A 19453-nucleotide genomic window follows, 5' to 3' on the forward strand; every position below is an offset into this window, starting at 1 on the left:
GAATTTTGAGTACTCGTCAGTGCACGAAAACCATCTCACTATTCAGCACAGGCATTGATACTCACCATTGAGAATCACGCAGACCAGGAAGTAACAGTATACAGTGACTCCACCTATGTGACGTCCACAGTGCATGCAGGATTAGCGCGCTGGAAAAGGAGGGGCTACCTCTGAGCAGACGGCTCGCCAGTGCAGCACGCTGCCTTATTGGACAGGCTGATCAAGGCACTACAGCTCCCAGTGGGCATAGCATTAGTGAAAAGCGCCGCCCATACTAAAGGTACAGATTTTGTGTCGCGCGGAAATCACACAGCAGATACGGAAGCCAAGCATATGGCATCCAAAAGTGAGATGGTCATGGAAGTGGAAGTGGCATGCACCCATAAAAGAATGATGGTGGCACGAATCACACCTGAAGCCTACAGCAATCTGGGACAGACACAACTAATGAAGCTTAAAGGGGAGGCACCACAGGACGAGAATAACCTGTGCAAACATCGAAGGTGTTCTTTAAATCCCTCTGACGGATTGTGGCGGCAAGACAGCACTGGCAAACCAGTAATGCCTGTAGCCCTACTAAAAATAGCATTGGAACAGCTCACTACCCTATTGTCGTGGTGGTTATCCCGGGGTCGGCTGATCCGTCCGCGGACCTCCGGGCTGGGAGGCCCCAACTCCTCCCGTGCTTCCCAAAAATGAGTATGAGACACACACAAGGAGCAAGGCGGTTCTGCTGTTTATTAAAACAACGGCAGGGATAGGTCTAGGATCGTACGTGTCCGTCCAGACTCTCAAAATTCGTGGGGCTCGCAGGCCCTTTTTACAGCAGTATGACGCGCTACTTGCGTCTCCTGGGAAAGTTAGCGAAAAAACCTATTGCCACTTCGGATTGGTTCCTCGAGTGGTAGGGTTAGTATAGTATACATATAGAGAGCAATATTAGTTGTTAAGGGTGAGTCAGGTGGTATACTTGTGCTGTCCCTTCTATTAGATACTTGAAAATTGTTACACGAAGACCCCTAATGATTGGCTAATGTTAGTGGCGCCAGTGATGAGTGCCCTCATGTTCTGATTGGTCCTCCCGCGAGCCCCCCAGTCTGGGACCATCGTCTTTCCCAGCTCACGGTGTACCTGTCACTAGCAACAATGTGTAACTATGTGTTTGTGCAGACAATGTGCGGGTCTACTCATAGGCCTGAGAGCAGGCCATTCCCATCGCCGTAGGTGTCCATCTTGTCATTTCACTGTTGCAACCTGTGTCCCAGACGTGGGACCCAGGCGACTTCTTCCTCGTGGGTCTGGCACCTTGTCAGGTCGGCTTGGTCACGTGTGGAGAGACCGTAGCTGGGGCGGAATTCTGCACATTTAAAGTTGTATTTTGTTCTGTGTGCTTGGCTTTGCTTACAGGTGTGGCCTTGGCGCCGGCTGGTAGCATACGAGTTGCAACATCGCGCCCTTGGCTATGAGCTCTCACTGGGCTTGTTCTGCGTGATCAGCACTTGTACTCTCGCTCATGCAGTGTTCATGGCGATTCTTGCTTGCGGCCCACTTGGGCATGGTTCATGGGTGGGGATGTGTAATGCACGGCACCTGTGTTGCGGTTTGACATGGCCTCATAAGCAATATTACGTCTTCATTATATTCTCATCACGATGCGAGGGGTGGGAGAAGCGTCAGCGAGCGTATACGTGAGTGCTTTAGGTGCCTTGCGTTTCTGCATTACTATAAAGGGGCCTATGTGAAAAATAATAAAGATGCGCGTCAGTGGGTGTATCTGTCACCTACGTCATAGCACTGAATATATTCTTCGTGTAGGCTGGTGCGTGAGTGACCAGTGTGCATGGTGGCACGTGTGTTCTTGGCAGTTGGCTAGGTCGTTATGGCATCTCTAACGATGTGGCTGCTCGTTGTTAAAGTCTTAGTCGAGTTCATCCATGCCGCAGGTGTCGGCTTGAGTAGGACAGGCTGGTGGGCATATCCTTATGTTCTTGAACCAGGGTATTTTGTCATCTGGTAGATAGACAAACTCATCTCGTGGTGGATGTCTGGGCCGCAATCCTCTAGGCCATGGTCGCGAGGAGATTGGGGGGAGCTTTTTCTCCCATTCTCCCACTTCACTATACACATGTCAAAAGAAAATCTAGCAGCAACGCTCGCGGAAGACTGGTTTATACCGAATTTAGCAGAGCATGTTGCATTCTTTATGGTAAACTGCATAATCTGCCAGCAATTCACCGCTGGGCACACATTTAAAGTAGTGAGAGGAGTCATCCCCCGGCCAAATGGGCCTTTTCAGCATCTGCATGTCGATTATGTCGACATGATTCAAGTATGCAACGGATTACAGATACTTGATTGTAGTGGTGTGTCCATTCTCTAGATGGATAGAAGCAGGTCCATGTATACACCCAGACTCTACCTGTACAGCCAAATTCCTAGTGAGGGAAGTGTTCCCTAGATGGGGGGTGTGTGAAGTGATGAGATCAGACAATGGGGCTCATTTTGTAAATGCAGTCTCTGAACAGATTAGCTTGTTGCTTGGTATAAAGCACAAGTTCTCGTTGGTGTATCATCCAGAAGGTAATAGAATTTGTGAGAGGCACAACGGCTTGTTAAAGGAAAGGATAGCCAAGTTGAAGCTTACTCTAAAGAAAGGATGGTTGCACTGCCTTCCATTGGCATTGTATGCTCTTTGGAACCCACCAGGCTCCGACCATCATCTTACGCCGCACAGGAAGGCAAATTAATACTCCCCTAACCCCTCGAGACAGAGCTTGATGTGATACCCAGCCAACCCGAGAGGTCCTGTGATCTGAAATGCAAAGATATCTGAACTGCATGACATCCATCCTTACTGTAATTTCAGACCAGCTGTAGCGACGACGAAAAGGGTGTAGCAAAACACAAAACACAGAGGGGGACGCTGCAACAGTCCCAGCTCCAGGTCTACGTGTTCCACTCATTTTCCCTGGAGATGCTGTATTGGTGAGGAACCATACAAGGAAAAGGTGGGACGAGCCAAGATTCAATGGCCATTTCATCGTGGAGGACTGCACTCCATCAGCTGTGAAACTGCAGGGCAGGAGAGCATGGATTTTTCTCAATGACATTAAGCCATATATCGGAGAAAGCCCTCTAGCTACACCCCATCGCGAAGAGACCACAGACAACGGGGAAGAACCTCAGAACGTGCAGACGAGATCCATGACGAGGAAGAAGGACCCATGCGCAGCAAAGCAAAGACAAAAATAGAACCTTTTGCAAGTTGTGGCTTAAATTGGACATTTCCTCTAAGCAAGAAGGGGGATAAGGACATAAAAGGGGCACTCTGTGCATCTTAGTTGCAGGGTGAAGAAGACAATTGCGCATGTAAGCCACAGCACGTTTGTTAACACGAACTGTTGAACCAAGTCACACTTAAGCACTTATTAAGGAAAAGACTGTAACAAACGCTGATCAAGGACTTTTATAGTGAGAGCAAAATACAGTATCCTGAATCATCCAGCACCAAGACTTTGTTTGACGGCAGTTATGGTGTCCCCCAGTAGAGACAACGCAAATGACGTGGCTTAACTACTTCCATTTAGTATTGGTATCACATCCGTCGCTGGTAGGGAGGGTCACCAGTGTCACAAACTTTATCCAAGATCCTGCCAACAAGAAAGTAATCTGGCAACTACTTTTCGTCATCGCATAAGCCTTCATTGTACTGCCAGAATACAGTGATAAGGACACAAATGCTTCCACCACAGGCGATTCTAGATGAACTTATCAATAGGCTTTTCTTTCGCATAATCGAAGAGTGCCCATCTATTCTCGGAAGAAATACCGACACGTTGACTTTCATTAGAGATCCAGCAAACACTGAACATTTGAGCCAGCTGTGGAACAAATTTAGCTATTTGGTCGCAATGCATGCGTCCATACAGTGCAAACATTGTTCCCAGCAAGTAAAGAGCCTGTAATCCTGAAACCCATCAAGGCAGGACAAATGTCTCTGTCACCTGAAGACAGCAGACTGGCACATAACGTCCTCTTTCGCCTAGTCACTGACTTTCCAGAGATGGTGGGGAGACCAGTCAAGGTTAATGTCCTCACCTTCATCAGAGATCCAGCTAATGTCGCACAGATGGGAAGGCTCCTCCATGGTATAATGTTGCAGGTGGAGCTGTCCAACTTTCTGAGAGATTATATAAGGAGATTCCAGTGAAACTTTCCGCCAAGGGACAGATCGAGGGAACAGAATCAAGTACCCGAATTGTTGACATTTTTTCCTTTTTTCCACACTGACGAGCATCCAGCATGTCCTCAGGACTGAAGCAGATCCGGGGGGTGGACTGGGAACTCGCGTATTTCGAACATGCACAGTAAAAGTCACATACTGAAGTGTTAATCTAATCTATTTTTCCATAGTCTAGCAAGGGAACTATATCCTGTATCAAGAGACATTCGTCACCCGCAAGAGGGGGGACACTTGTGAAGCACCAGACACTTTATGATACAAACTGTTCAAGAACAATATTGGAAGTGGGAAGAACAATAACATTGACGTTAAATAAATGATCGAGATGGGGGCCCAGAACAGTTACCTGGTCGTCCCACAAGCAGAGGGGCACTCTTGCTTCTCTGGGAATAAATTATGCCGCCTCACTTACCGTACCATCATGTATTTATGGATTGTGTTTATCATTATTTTGCTCTCATTGACGATCAGAACTGCATTTTTTATTGGTGCACGAAGCGGTCCAATTTCTGTGCACTCACCTGATGATGAACACATGAGTCGCACAAAAGCACCCAGACTCTATATAGTTATTCCAGTCCCGAGGACATCTGATGGTAAAGTAAATGAACTGAAAATTAATGTAATTAGCAGTGATACATACACACTTAAGGTAACAAATGAAGAGAAAAGCTGGAGATAGGGTCAGCACGGAATGAATGAAAACAAAGCACTGACAACTAGACGCACACACATACTGAATGCACACGAACCATGACATGTGTCAATGGCCACAGAACCTCAAGCGAAAGCAACAGAGAGCATGAGACTGCCTACTGAACAATCAGTCCCAGAAAATAATGGGAGAGACCGAAAAGAATCGAGAGAAAGGCCAACAGAAGAAGACTTAACAAAAGCCCTTAAGAAGACAGAAGCGGCTGTAGGAGAATTTACTGCAAGGACACAAATGTTAATAGATCATTTATTCCCGTTTATAGCTAGAGTGAAGAAACGGCATGAGGAACTGAAAAATAAAACCGCAGAGACTGTATTAACGAGCACACAAGTTCCAAAACAAGGGACAAGTACCAGGCCCACGATGCAGCCATACACTGGACCAGAGACAGGCTGGTGGTGATAAAGGCACTTATAGATGGCAGAAAAAGAATGCAAGAAGAGAAGGAAAGAATTGCAAAACCTCCACCTACCTCATCAATGCAAAAAAAGAAACCTGCTACATGAACCAGAATGCCCGAGAGTCCTCCAGTAAGAAAAGGCCATACAGACGCATTTAGGGATGCAGTTATAGCAAACTACAGGAAGACACTAAGAATCAAGAGAAGCCTACATGAAAATAACAGTGAACTGAACAAATAACTGGACAGCACAGCACATCTAGGAAACAACATTTGGTACCAGCACATGAAGGAAGTCGGAAGAAGTGAAATCAGAAGGAGAATGCTTTGTTTGTGCACTTCTACCGTACAGCATGGGAACATCCAAGATCTTTGTGTCTGTAGAAATTGATGTCCCGACAGCACACTGTCTGGCACACGTAGCAATGTGCAACACCAGAGGCCAGTTTATGGGGAGGGATGCATCATTCATATGGGCAACTGAAACAAATTACCCCGATGAAGATGACTATGTTCAGGACATTAAGACGAGAAATAGAGCTCATACTAGGAATCACGTGATCCGGTATGAAAAGCCTGAAGTTAAAGGAGCAGGAATAAGATGGGAAATAAACCCGAGACTGAACGTCCAAGGGAAAACACCAGAAGGGGGTCAAATTTGGAAGAACAGAGGCCAGATGCAGATCTGGGGAACAGTGCTTTCCCCAACATATGGGAAGAAGGAGTGGTGATCTGCCGAGCATGGCTGGTCGATGGAGCCTGCAAGGAGGCAATAGAAAACTCACAGAGGTTGTGCAAACCTCTTTGGCCAAAACTCACAAGATTACTGACATGGGTCGAGGACAGAGGAGGACCCTTGCAGATAGTGCCACTGGAAAGCCCAAAATTGTGTTTCAGGAACAATGGCATGAGGAAAATGGGAGAGAATCAGAACTGCGGACACATTTTTAAAGCTCCAGGAATGACTCACGGAACCGCAGTAATCATGGATCATTATTGGGTGTGTGGATCCACAGCATACATAAGACTGCCAAAAAACTGGCGAGGCATATGCGCAATAGTAAACGTCCACATTCTAGCACTAGTGATCCCGAAAGGTGACCTGAATATTGACAGTTTCCCGAAAGCAGATGCCCACCTGAGGAAAAGGAGATCTGTGGAACTGACAACATGAGTGAAGAGAGAAAATTATTTTTCTGCCAAATCAGAAGAAGCATTTCATGCAATCCCATATGAACACAGGCTGTCAGCCTCACCTCATCAGTGTTCGCGACAATCCTCATGCCAAGATTCCAAGTTGGAGCAAACACTAAACGGTTGAAAATCACCAGATGGGAATTATTGCAGACCATCAACTCGACAATAAAGGTATTCAATGTATTCAAGGAAGAGTTAAGAGCCATTAGACTAATGAATCTCCAGAACAGATATGTACTTGACATGATCACAGCGATGGATGGAGGAGTTTGTGCAAAAATCTGAAAATCATGTTGCACATTTATACCTTCTCATGACGAAGAAAATGGAACTTTAACAGAAGCCATAGGTATGCTAACAAACCTACAGAACCAGATGATAGATGAAACTGACGTAGTTGATGATGACAGCTGGTTTGGATCACTATTCTCGTGGGTCCCACAATGGATGGCAGACATATTCAAGTTCCTTGGAGCCCTGCTAGTGATGATACTACTAGGATTCTGTGTTATCAAGATAATAATCTCGCAATGCCAGAAAACAGTGAAGAAAACCACAGGGATGAAGATCATGATCGATGTCAAGCCAGGATGGAAGCCCAGAGACCTGACTGATGACGAAATAAGAGACTTTGTGCCAGCACATTTGCGCCAGAAGGAACAAAGTTCCTATACCCCAGGAAACATAGAAATTATGAAGGAAAATGGATCTATTGTAGCCCAAATGGACAATGTCAACTAATGACATGGAACAAAGACAAACATGTGAAAACAGCAGGAAACTTAAAAGGAGTGATAAAAATATGGACCCCAAAAGGACACTCCTTCATACCATCATGTACAAACCCAGAAGACGAAGAGATGGATAAAGAAGAACCAAGTAAGACGAATCCGAAGAAGAAAGCAGAAGTGGTCGATGAACCGACCATAGGGGGAGTGTAGAGGAGGTCCCGGATATGGCATGCACCCCAGCCACCCATTTTGAAGTACCAGGAATGTACACACCGAGATATTTGATGTATGATGAGCAAATAAACCAGCAGAGTGCAGCACTAGGGCTCTGCCCAGTGCCCATTAGAAGAGCAATACCTGTTGAAGTGCCAATAATCAGACAACCATGGGCAGTACGGTATCCATTGAGACAACCATACCAGCAGCTGACATGAAATGAAGACTACTTGCAGACTGTCCCAGAAGAGACCTAAAGGGCCTTAATTGAAGGTGAATGGTGACAACACAAGGGCCGGACAGACTCACAGATGAAAGAAACAACAACCAAAAAGGTGATAAACAAAGACGAAATGTAACGAATAATGACATAATGGACCTGGAAGAAGGGACGATGTCGAAATAATAAAGAAACGTAACTATAAAGCAGGATGAAAATATGCAACTAAGCTAAAGCCTGTAAATAGGCTTGGAACGCAAGAAGCAAGGAAACAGTACTGCTTGCTATGCTTAGTAGAAGAATAGAGTGGCAAGCGCCAACTATATATCTACCTCAATGAAGCACATTTAATAAGTGCAAAGCCACTTTATACAAAAGCAGAATTAACCCAGGTTGCTAGGGGTCAAACAGGCCAGGGTTCGTATACTAGCACAAAGCCAGACGAAAGAGCGGAATAGAAACTTAGCAAAAAGCAATTCATGCCTTGGAATTCGAGGTCAACCCAAGGAAGGGAGGAGAGCGGCAACTCCGAAGAATCAAAACTTAAGAGCATAGCAGCCTGCCCCGTGAAGGTCGAGATGAGGAGCCCCAGGCAGGTGGCAAGGCCGAAGGGAGAATCAAATATGCAAATAGAAGGAAAATGAAGCAGATTCACGGTGCACTAACACGTGACCAGCCAGGCGCGGAGAGGTACCAATGTCTGATGTCACCCAAAACGATAGGATGCATAACTTTTCCATATAAGAAGCTACAATTTTGAGGCCATCCTCTGTCAACTAATTGACACATAGCCCTAAAGTACTGATTGATGGAAGGAAGACAGGGTGAATCTTGGGGCATACCGCACCTAGGTGACCATTCTGCATGCTGCTAATTAAAGTGGAAATGTATGACTAGGGGTGTAACCGACCCAATCACAAAGGACCACATAATCAAGGGTCCTAAATCTAGTAGAACCAGTGAGGCGTACTTTTAGTGACGTCTGTCATGGGTGATGTAGAGGGATGGGCGTAGACGCCCACCCAATAAGAGTTATCCAATCCTCACACTCTGCTACCATATACAGATATAGTATCTATATTAAAGTACCTTTTCCAACCAGTAGAATTGCATGACAAACATTTGAGTGTTACACGTCAATGATGACGTGTTTTGGGTATAAAGTTTATTGTTTGCATGAAGTTCGGGAAAGTTGAAGCGAGACGAGCGATCGCATCACTGTTGATTTTCATGTTTCCCCATTTTTTTGTACTTGTCATTAAACAGACTTCCTTTTGCCAAACCTTTCAGTTATCCTTATTGAATGGTGTTGGAGTAAGAGAATCCTGCACCCCATCCACCTCAAGGGGCAGCTATCTCGTCCTAAAGTACTTAAGGGTGAGCTCTGGTCCTATGGGCCTGTCAGAGGTCACTACGCCCTCCTGTACACCAGAATAGCAAAGATTTCAGGCTTATAAAATCGTTAATGTAATCCAATCTTGATTCTTGATGGAGAAGTAGATTGAGGTACTCCTGGTTGCCCCTAAAGCCCTTCAGAGGAATCCATTTTCCTTGACCTGAATAGTTTATACAGGAGAATGACCCCAGACCACAGCACCATAAACACATAATGTGATGGGCTTAGCCTGGTAGATGTTAAGTGTAGGATCAATATTTAACCCAATCCAATCCAAACCTATGTAGTGCACCACAGGCCTGTACAAATTTCTGTGTTGCTTTAGAAAATTGGTTCGACCAGTTTGCTCTACTATTAAAGGTCACCCCTAAGTAGGTGTCCACCCAGACAAGCTTGAGTCTAGAAGCAAAGATATGAGTCAGGTTTTTGAGCTGCTTTGCTGAGCATATAACTTGAGACTTAATTGTGTTGATTAACAAATATCTACCACCCATATATTTCACTTTAGCATTTACAAGTTTCTGTAGCACTGCTGGAATACAAGACAGCAACACTGTGCTGTTGGTGTAGGACAACACAGTGATGTTTTTGCCCGCCACTAGGTGTGTCTTTGTTGACTTTGTTCCCGTACAATTTCCAGATTGCAGACAAAGAGTTTGTACAGTAGTGGGGCCAGGACACACCCTTGCCAGACCCTGCATGAGATGTCAAATGATGGAGATAATTCCCCTTCATTGGTCAGCTTCACTGTCTTTAGGCCCATGTGGAGGGAAATTAATACATGCAAGATGGGTGCTGGTAGGCCCATCATTTGGAGCGAATTGCACAGCTTTGTGCGCTTTATCCTGTCGAAAGCTTGGTTAAGATCCATGAACCTCAAGTAGACTGGACAGTCATGGCCTTTAATGTACTTGTCCAGAATCAAACTCAGGTTTAGGATCTGCTCTACAGGGCCCACTCGTGCCCTAAACCCATATTGCTCATCTGGGAGGATGTCGGTACCTTTCGCCCTGTTCGCTAATCATGTGAAGATTACCCGGCCTAGCCATTTTGCAGTGGCATTGATCAGATCTATTGGCCGGCAACAGCTGGGGTCCATTGTTTCTGCTTTTTAAAATATTGGAATTACTATGGATTCCTTCCAGCTGTGGTGAAACAGACTATTCAACACACATTTGTTAAGAATGGTGGTAAACACAGGAACCCATACTTGATGTTCCTGACTAAATATGTCCGTCACCATGAAGTCGGGACCCACAGCTTAGTCAATTGGGATAGAAAACAGAACTTCCTTTACCTTATTGACCTGAAAGAGGCTGGTCAGCTGGAATGGGAACTTCATATGCACCATTAGGTATTTCAACTTTGGTACCCTCTCCCTGACAGCTGAAAAGTCTTGAAAAGTGGCCCATCAAGGCTGATGAAACAGGGAAATCTCTCGATTTAACTTTAGGCAGGAGGTTACACTCAGAGACTACCTTCCAGAAATTGCTTTTTGTTTTTTGGCTGCCCCTTCCAATTGTTGTCAACGCTTACCCATCCATACTTCTTTTGCGTTTTTCAATGCGATTTTATATAGCGTCTTTACTCGTCCTAAAACAACACTTTTCCTATTGGATCCCTTAGCAATTTTTACTAGCATAGTCTTTGTGTCTCAGCAGTTCCTCCCTAGCTAGTTGTTAAGTTACGCAGCCGATATGTAGTGGTTGTACGGGATTTGCAGGTATTAATTATGCTATCATATTTTGTGAATGCACTGAAAGTATCTTATAAGTTGAGCAGCAGATCTCAATAAAAGGAAGGTATGCAGCTATTACTTTAGAGGAGCAGGCTTCTCTATCTACTGATGTTCATTTAATAGGCCTTCTGCTGGTATGTTTGTCTTGAGCATAGGTTTTCTGGGCAATATGGGTATTGTTGTTATCACCATACAACATCAACAGTATCATCGCATTGTGATCGCTCTCAGGGTGTTGTTCTATGTTCAGTGTAAATCACTTGCATGAGTCTGCTGACACAACCTATCTATGTCAATAATGGTCCCTTTAAAACATTTAAAGCCACCATAGGTTGCGGCAGCAGCTTCATGCATGTGTTTTAAAGTGAACATTACTGGCATAGATGGATTGTGGCAGCAGCTTCATGCATGTGATTTAAAGTGACCATTATCAGCTTCCCACAAGTTGGTATGTCACTCGCAGGGTTTCTTTTTTAAATGTCAAGACTGGCCTCCCAGTCAGTGCCAGACCGAACTGACCGCCAGTCTTATGGGAGGAACGGTAGAGGAGGGGTGCACCAGGGAGTAGCCAGCTGGGCGGGTGACTATGTGCACACACCGCCTCCCTAACCATCTGTGGCACATGCCTACTCAACATGACCGCCACCATCAGCTAAATAATTGACGCACATACGCAGATCATCAATTCAGAGGCAAACTGCACACATTCCATTATGTCAATCTCGCGGGTACTCCAACAAGTAATCCAGCCCCAGTTTTTCTGCTGATATAGCACTGAGTGGAGCAAATGGCCTTTGTCCTAATACAAATTAACTAAAGATTTTTGCAATTATTGGCATTCCCTTATTTTTCCAGCCAGCATGATAGGAGTAGAGCAAACAGTTCTTACTAAATATTGAGCTAAGACACTATTGCATACCATTTTGATCGAAGGCATGAACAATTATAACACACAAACTGATTATCCATTGTGTCCTGTTTATAAGAAAGGAACAATAAGAAATGCTGCTCAATTTTGAGGGAAAATCATTAATTTGCGCACAAATCATTTTTTCTTAATAACGCTCTGGGTGTTAAAGGCACTTGGGCAGCTAAAAATATACAGGTGTGTTATTTCTAATAAAATGACATGTCCTGATTTTGTTCTGTTTTCCTTAAAACCCTGTTTTATTTTCTGTTTGGGAACCATCCAGTGATTAAATGCGTACAGAGAGTAGATTTTCGGTAGATTATAAATACACTGGGCAGCTGTTTGCAGTCCTTTAGGCCACACGTGCCCTACCCTTTGAGGCTTGGACCCGGTACCATCTCTCTTGCACTCCGTCTCGGTGCCCTGCCTTTCAGGCGGCAAGAACTTGCTGGTACCAGTAGCCAACATGGTGCTGGCAATAGGTTTGACGCTGCCATCCCGCAAATGATCGATGTTCACAGGTGCTGGGATCCCAGATTACAGTGACATGCATGCCTGCCTGTTTTCAGCCCTTGGCCTCCTTGCCATATCGACAGAGCAGTAGTGTCTGGGCGGGTTTGAGGGGTGGGTTGGTGAGTGATAATTGACATCTGCGGATGGAACAGGGGTCTGCAACCTGAAGCTCCCCAGTTGTTTTGGACTACAACCCCCATGATCCCCAACCAATACGTTTGGTGGCAAAAGTGGATGGGAGTTGTAGTAAAAAAAACATCTGGAGAGCCAAAAGCTGCTGACCCCTGGGATGGAAGCTGTTCAGGGTGGAAAACAAACTAATGCATGTTTTACAGATGACTGATCACGAGCTCTGTGTTCTTATGAGAATACTTCTGGATTGCTCTTGTCATGTGTTCTCCTTTTGCTGTTACTTGCATTAGTGGGTGCAACCATGTATTGGTAAGGATGGATTGATAGTTATATTTCTGCTGCTCTTCGTGTTTTGGTCTCTTCAACATTGCTGCCTATTTCATTGCCCTTCTCTGATTAATCAGTGTAAGGTGGTATCATGATTTCAAATATGCAAAATGACTTGAGTCGTTCCTTAGGTCTCAGGTTGTGTCTCTGAACGGACCTTCTCCACCTTTGGAAATCTGCACATATTGATTTGCTTATCTGCACTACAGCTTTCATGGTTCTGGGATTGATCTACTTTATGGTGGAAAGAGTGACACAGGTGCCATGGTTTTACATTAAGTAACAGGCTGTTACTTGTGTTAGTAGCTTTTTGCTTAAGCACAATACACATGTGCCAATTGACTATGGCTGGAACCAGTGAGGTGGTGCAAGTATGCTTCTTCCATCTGAGAACTCTCAGACACATGTTTAAATACTTAGTAGGTCTCAACACATTTCATCTTCCACACCTTTGGTAATGTACACGCTGATCATTGCCAATGGAGTCTCTCTGAAGTAGTCCATTGCCTGCCTTCAAAGAGTGAAATCACCAACAACAAAAATATTTATCACCAGCATTCTACATGTTTGGCTTGGCCCTACGTTCGTGTACTAGCTTCCCATTATCCAGAGGATTCTGTCTAAGGTCTTCCGTGTAATTCATAGATATGCCTGCAGCCAGGCTCCCCCATTCACAGAAGAGACATTTCATCTGCACTCCCCGTGTGATCTTTGTGCACCTCTGATACATTTATACTTCACACACCTTTCATTAAAATTAAACTCACTGGAAGCTGCTATGTTTCAGATATTGGGACTCAGAGATGGGATTCCCCTACACAACCAAGGGACCATCTTTGTCACAGATCGGCTTGAGGAAAAAGCTAAAGACTCCTCTTTCCATAGGTTGAACAGTACGGCACATTTAAATTTTAATTTGGTGAAAATCCTGGACCCAAAATGTAATACTTAGGTGAATGCTACTCTCTACAAAATCCAGTCAACAATTAAAATAACTATATGGACAAGACTGAGACACACCTCACTACACTGCCAGACAGCAAGATGGCCAACCTAAAACTTACTTTGTATGCAGCTGCTGCCTGATTAAAGGTCACCGACATTTGATCGCATCTCTTGCACTCTGAGGGTGAAACACTGGCTCTCTGTCAAAGTGGACGATATTTTAAAAACACACATGTTGTGTTATCTAGAAAGTCGCCATTCCAAGAAGACAGACTATCTTGGAAACTGATAATCTGTTGTTGCTGTCAGTACTCATCAGGTCCTAGCGGCTAAGGGGGCACATTGTCAGGGCAAGCCAGGTTTTGCAGCATGAGAATTATGGATGTCAGATTCATGCTACCAAAAGAACACACAGAGCCTCCTGTGGAAAAAGGTTTCTCGCCAGTAAATTACATCTCCCACAATGCTATGTGAGACAGGTGGCCATAGCATAAATAAGGAGATAAGAGCGTTGTGTTTGATGGACCAGATTCTGTGATAATCCCTAAGGCAGTACTATGTAAACATAGTTCTAATAACCAAAACATCAAAAATGCAATAGGGAAAATATTGGCCTCATCACCCCATGTTAAATATTAATGGCTTGAAAAGAGGGAAGACCTATTGAGGAAATGGGGTTTGGCTCTTAAGAATATTTGCATCAAAACATGTGATAGCTGACTTTATCTAGGTGGAGATATAACTTAAGTCACTTACTAAAAGGATATATCTCATAGGACATACTCAAATGTTCACATATGGTGTGCCTAAGACGGCGAAAGAAAGGATGTAGAAGAAAATATAGAGACAAACACATGAAGATTGAATTTGGTAATAAAAAAAAATTAGAAAATGTGTGCGCTTGACAATTTTTTTTCACAATGTGACAACTAGATCTTGCCCGGACAAGAAAAGCGCAGGACTGAGCAAATTAACTGAGCTGACATGGTACTAAACTACTTTTCAAAAGTATATGCTGAGAATAACATCAACAATTCAGCTCTTGGTCTTGTATCAAATGTCTTGTATTCTGTTGATATAAACCTTATTTGATATTCTGTGAGTCAAATTCTCAACCTTAGAAGGATTCTGGCAAGTGCAATTCTTCCAGGATTCTTATATACTCAAAAAAGATCTTCTCCTTCACGTTTGCAGTGGCCACAAGCAAGTGTTTATGAATTAAAATATGATATAAAGGAGGCACCGGTGGCTACTGCCATAAACCAGGGTTAAAATCATGTGGAGACAGTAGTTTGCTATTTTAATAGTTTCTCATTCTTACCTAAAAAGAGGGCTTGTCCACAACAAAATTAGGCTCAAACCTTGCATTAATCTTTGAAAAAATGTGGATCCCTTGACCCATACTTGTGCGGAAAGATCTTTGCCTGCACCTGAGAGTGCCTAGCAACCAGACGAGGATGGGTGGAGGAGCCTGGAGGCAGGAGGCTGGTACTAGGGACCCTTGCTCCCCTGCCATGGGGAGCCCTCTGCAAACACTTGCGTTGAAGAGGTGCAGTTGCACCAGCTGACATGGCCTGGCTCTGGGAGGTGGTCTGGCTCGACAGGCATCAGCTACTTTTTTTTCTGTCTGTTGTATCTCTATTTTTGCCTTGTCATCAGTGTATTTGCATCTCATTAATTTGTTTGTAAAACGCTTTGTTGTAAGGCACCTTACAAGTAAATCAAAACAAATAAACAAAATATCTAAATTGCTGGTAATTTTCCTCTGAGCAGCTCTATTTGAATACATTTAATTCCAGAAAAAAGCTGCAGAGATTACCATTTTCACATGTGCTGAGGAATTGATTCATTTCCAAAAAAACGACCCCCGTTGGTTGAACGCTCAAGAGGGTTATGGGTGTGTAAACATCTCAAAGGCAGAAAAGAGGCAAATTAAAGGCACACATGATTGGTGCTGCCAGTTTATTGATAGAATGATTAAGCATTTTATTACGACAAATGTCTGCTGAAGTGTGAGCCAACAGACAATAAGAGGTGCATGTGAGGAAACAAAATAAATACATTTGTCAATAATGCGTCAGTTAGTCTAATAATTGCAACACTTGAAGGTAGTTTGAAATGTTTCAGAAACGTTTATGATTGTGTTTATTTGCTGCATTAATGCTGTATATAAAGTAGGGGTCTGAAATGTATGGCTCGCCAGATGTTTAGGATGCTGTCTAGAAATTATGGGAGAAATAGCACAAAAGACCTGGGGAGCCACATGTTGCAGACCCCTGGGCTGAAGGTTACTTTAAGATATTTAATTCATGAACAACTGAGTTAATCAATTTTAAGTTGAGTACACTACTGGACCGGGTCCCCGAGGGCTTGAGGTCCTGATAATGAGAGCCCAATTCAATGCACTTTGGCTCAGAGGAGTCACGGCAAAGTGGCCTAATGTAAATTATAGAAACTGTTTGTTTTGTAATGCACCAAGAGAGGACATGGATCATTTCTGCTTCTTTTTCTGAGTATACACAATGGAAGGGAAACGTTTTCTAATACACATTGATAGAGCTGTGAACTTTACACATGGCAAACCTGCACTTTGTTATTTATTGATGGCTGATTGAGCATTTTTTGGTGGCCACTGCGGTCCTTTTTAAGAAGCGTTTTAAAAATAAGAAATGTTTTATTGAATGAGTACTCCATTTTGTTAACTGTAGTAATTGCATTGCTGTTGTTAATTTTAATTTAATGCTTCACATGTATTTAAAATGTGATAATATTTTATCCTTTTCATGTTTCTGGTTTAACATGCATGTTACTATGTATTATGTAATATGTATACAAAGGTATTTGTTGAATCTGTTTTCCAAAATAAGCGCATTGACTGAAGGACTGACTAACGCAGCAAAAATGTTTAGTACACGAACAATTTGACTAGGTTACACCACTGGACCCTTGTTTGTAAGGGCATTGAGGTCATTAGATTGAGAAGCCTGTTATTCAACCATAGAGGACTTGTGTTGTCACTGCACAATTTTCTCGCATTTAACATGCTTTGACTGAAGAATCCTTCAAAGTCAGTGTTACTGATGGGTGAGTGCTTCAGTGGGTTAGGGCTATTGAACATCAAAACTCCATTTGGGGAGACTATCATGTATTTGTATGCACTGCGACATGTTTTGGGTTAGATTAATCTGTAAAATGAATTAATCAATGAATGTTTTATAACACACTTAATACTGGAGACCAGTCTCTAAGCAAAGGGACTGGTATTATAACCTGTGTTGCTCTGTGTTGTCTTGCTTCCAAGACAAACACCTTTCCACTGAGCTAACATCCCTGCCCGTTTGTGAAGAAATTTGAGTTCTTTGCCCTGCTCCCTTTTATTGGTGTCCCAATGGTCCTGAAAAGATCTTGAAGCCATGAAGACTGTTTGGTAACTTGTGCACTTGAGCTAGTACTCTTTAAGCTCACACTAGAAGAAGCAGTATAAAAGGAGGGCAGTCCAGCCTTAAAGTGTGATTGGTTTCTAAATCCAGACTATGCTCAATCCTAAAATGGGATAGCTGCAGGTGCTGGTGTCCTAACCTATTCCTTGATAAACATGCTATAAAGCAGTATACCAGAAAAATTGCACTTTTCCACTTGTATTTAAGTAACCCATTTAATATGCATATAACCTGCAGAGACCAAATAAAGTACAGTTTGAACAGTAATAGAATCAAATTAGTGAAAAGTATGTGATGGCGATACTTGTTTTGACCGTCCTCAAGTCTATTATTTGGCATATAATGTTTATCCACTACATAATCTCTGTGATTAGATATCATTTTTCAGGATATGCTGAAGGGGGAGCATGGTAGGATCCAGATTCAAATACATAATAGATGAAATGGAGAGTTTAGAAATGCCAAACAGAAAAATTACACCACAATGTATGCAATGTTAAAAGACTATCAGGACGCAGTTAAATTGAGAAAGTCTCGAAAATACTTTAGGGATGACCGGGACTATAGAGATGACCAAGTCTAAGCAATAAAAACAAACATGATGAGAATTGAAAAATATAATCTAGGGAATGTACACTGACCTCCTCACCAGGGAGCTTGGATATTGATTCTGAAGGAGACACAGTACAGGGAAGTATTTATGCAGGGAACTGGTAGTGATAATGTCACACAGGGTGCCACCAGTCTGAACATTTTTCTTTTAGAAAATATCAAAAGATACAGAAGAGGGAATCAAAGGTTGAATGTCAAACATGTCAGGTTTCAAGAACCTTTCGAACAAGGTATATTAACTCGAAGGACATCTTTAGAGGCAAGAGAGGAGGAAGGCAAAGTGTCAGATGAAGATCACAACCAGACAAGGAGAGTAACAAGATCATATTCCAGGAAACAGCATGCAAAGGGACAGGGATGAATCTCGTGATTAACCTCTATAACGGTAAACTTAATGATACTGAGTTATCCGTCCTTAACAGAGGACTTTCTTTTGCACCAACAGTGGGGACCAATCTTATTGATTTTCAAACTGACCTTTATAAGTTCATTCGAAAATTATAACTGAAAACAATTTTCATTATAAAGTCAGAATTTATGAACCCCCTGAAACATGAATGCCCAAAAATAAATTAACAATTGCAGATATACAGAACACCCATCTATTATTATCTTTGGAATAAGAAACATACGAGTCAAGAACGAATTTGTGAAGAGCTAGGAGTACATCTAAGAAACGTAGATATACGGGAACTGAATGCTTAGTCTAAATTCACTCTGCAATCGGCCATAGAAAGAGTAATAGAGACCTTTCATACAGTATAATGTAAATCTATCAATTTATGGATAAAGTGCATACAAGATCCACCAGGGTATGACGAAATCTGACTAAAGATGAAAGACAATAATCTTTAGCTCTCTTATCTAAGGAGACTAGCATTGTTATAAAGGAGGCTGACAAAGGCGGTAATGTGGTGATCCTGAACAGGCAAGATTATATTCATATGTGTTTTGACCGTCTTGGTATTTCTCAAGGCTAATATTTGGCATATAATGTTTTTCCACAAAATAAACTCTGTGATTAGAATTAATTTTTCAGAAGATGCTGAACGGGAGCATGATACGATCCAGATACAAATTGATCAACTTAAACAAGAAATTGCTGAAATGGATAGTTTAGAAAATACCAAACAGAAAATGTTTACCACAATGTATGCAATATTGAAAGACTATCAGGACAATGTTAAATTGAGAAAGTTTCATAAATACTTTCGGGATGACCAGGACTATAGAGATTGCCAAGTCAATACTTTTCAAACAAAACATGATGAGAATCGAAAAATATAATCAAGGGAATGTACACCGACCTACTCACCAGGGAGCGCAGATATTGATTCTGAAGGAGACACAGTAGAGGGTGTATCTACACAGGGAAATGGTAGTGATAATGTGACACAGGGAGCCACCAGTCTGAGAAAGGTTTTTTAGAAAAAATCAAAAGATACAGAAGAGGGAATCAGAGGTTGAATGCCAAACATGTCAGATTTCAAGAACCTCTCGAACAAGGTATGTTAACTCGAAGAACGCCTGTAGAGGCAAGAGAGGAGGGAGACAAAGGGTCAGATGAAGATCAAGACCAAACAAGGAGAGTGACAAGATCAGGTTCCAGGAAACAGCACGCAATGGGACAGGGACAAATCTTGTGATTAACAGCTCTGACAGAAATCTTACTGATACTGAGTTATCCATCCTTAATAAAGGACTTTCTTTTGCACCAA

The sequence above is a fragment of the Ambystoma mexicanum genome, chromosome 7q, assembly GCF_040938575.1.
Source record: "Ambystoma mexicanum isolate Mex_15411 chromosome 7q, UKY_AmexF1_1, whole genome shotgun sequence".
Classification (NCBI taxonomy): domain Eukaryota; kingdom Metazoa; phylum Chordata; class Amphibia; order Caudata; family Ambystomatidae; genus Ambystoma; species Ambystoma mexicanum.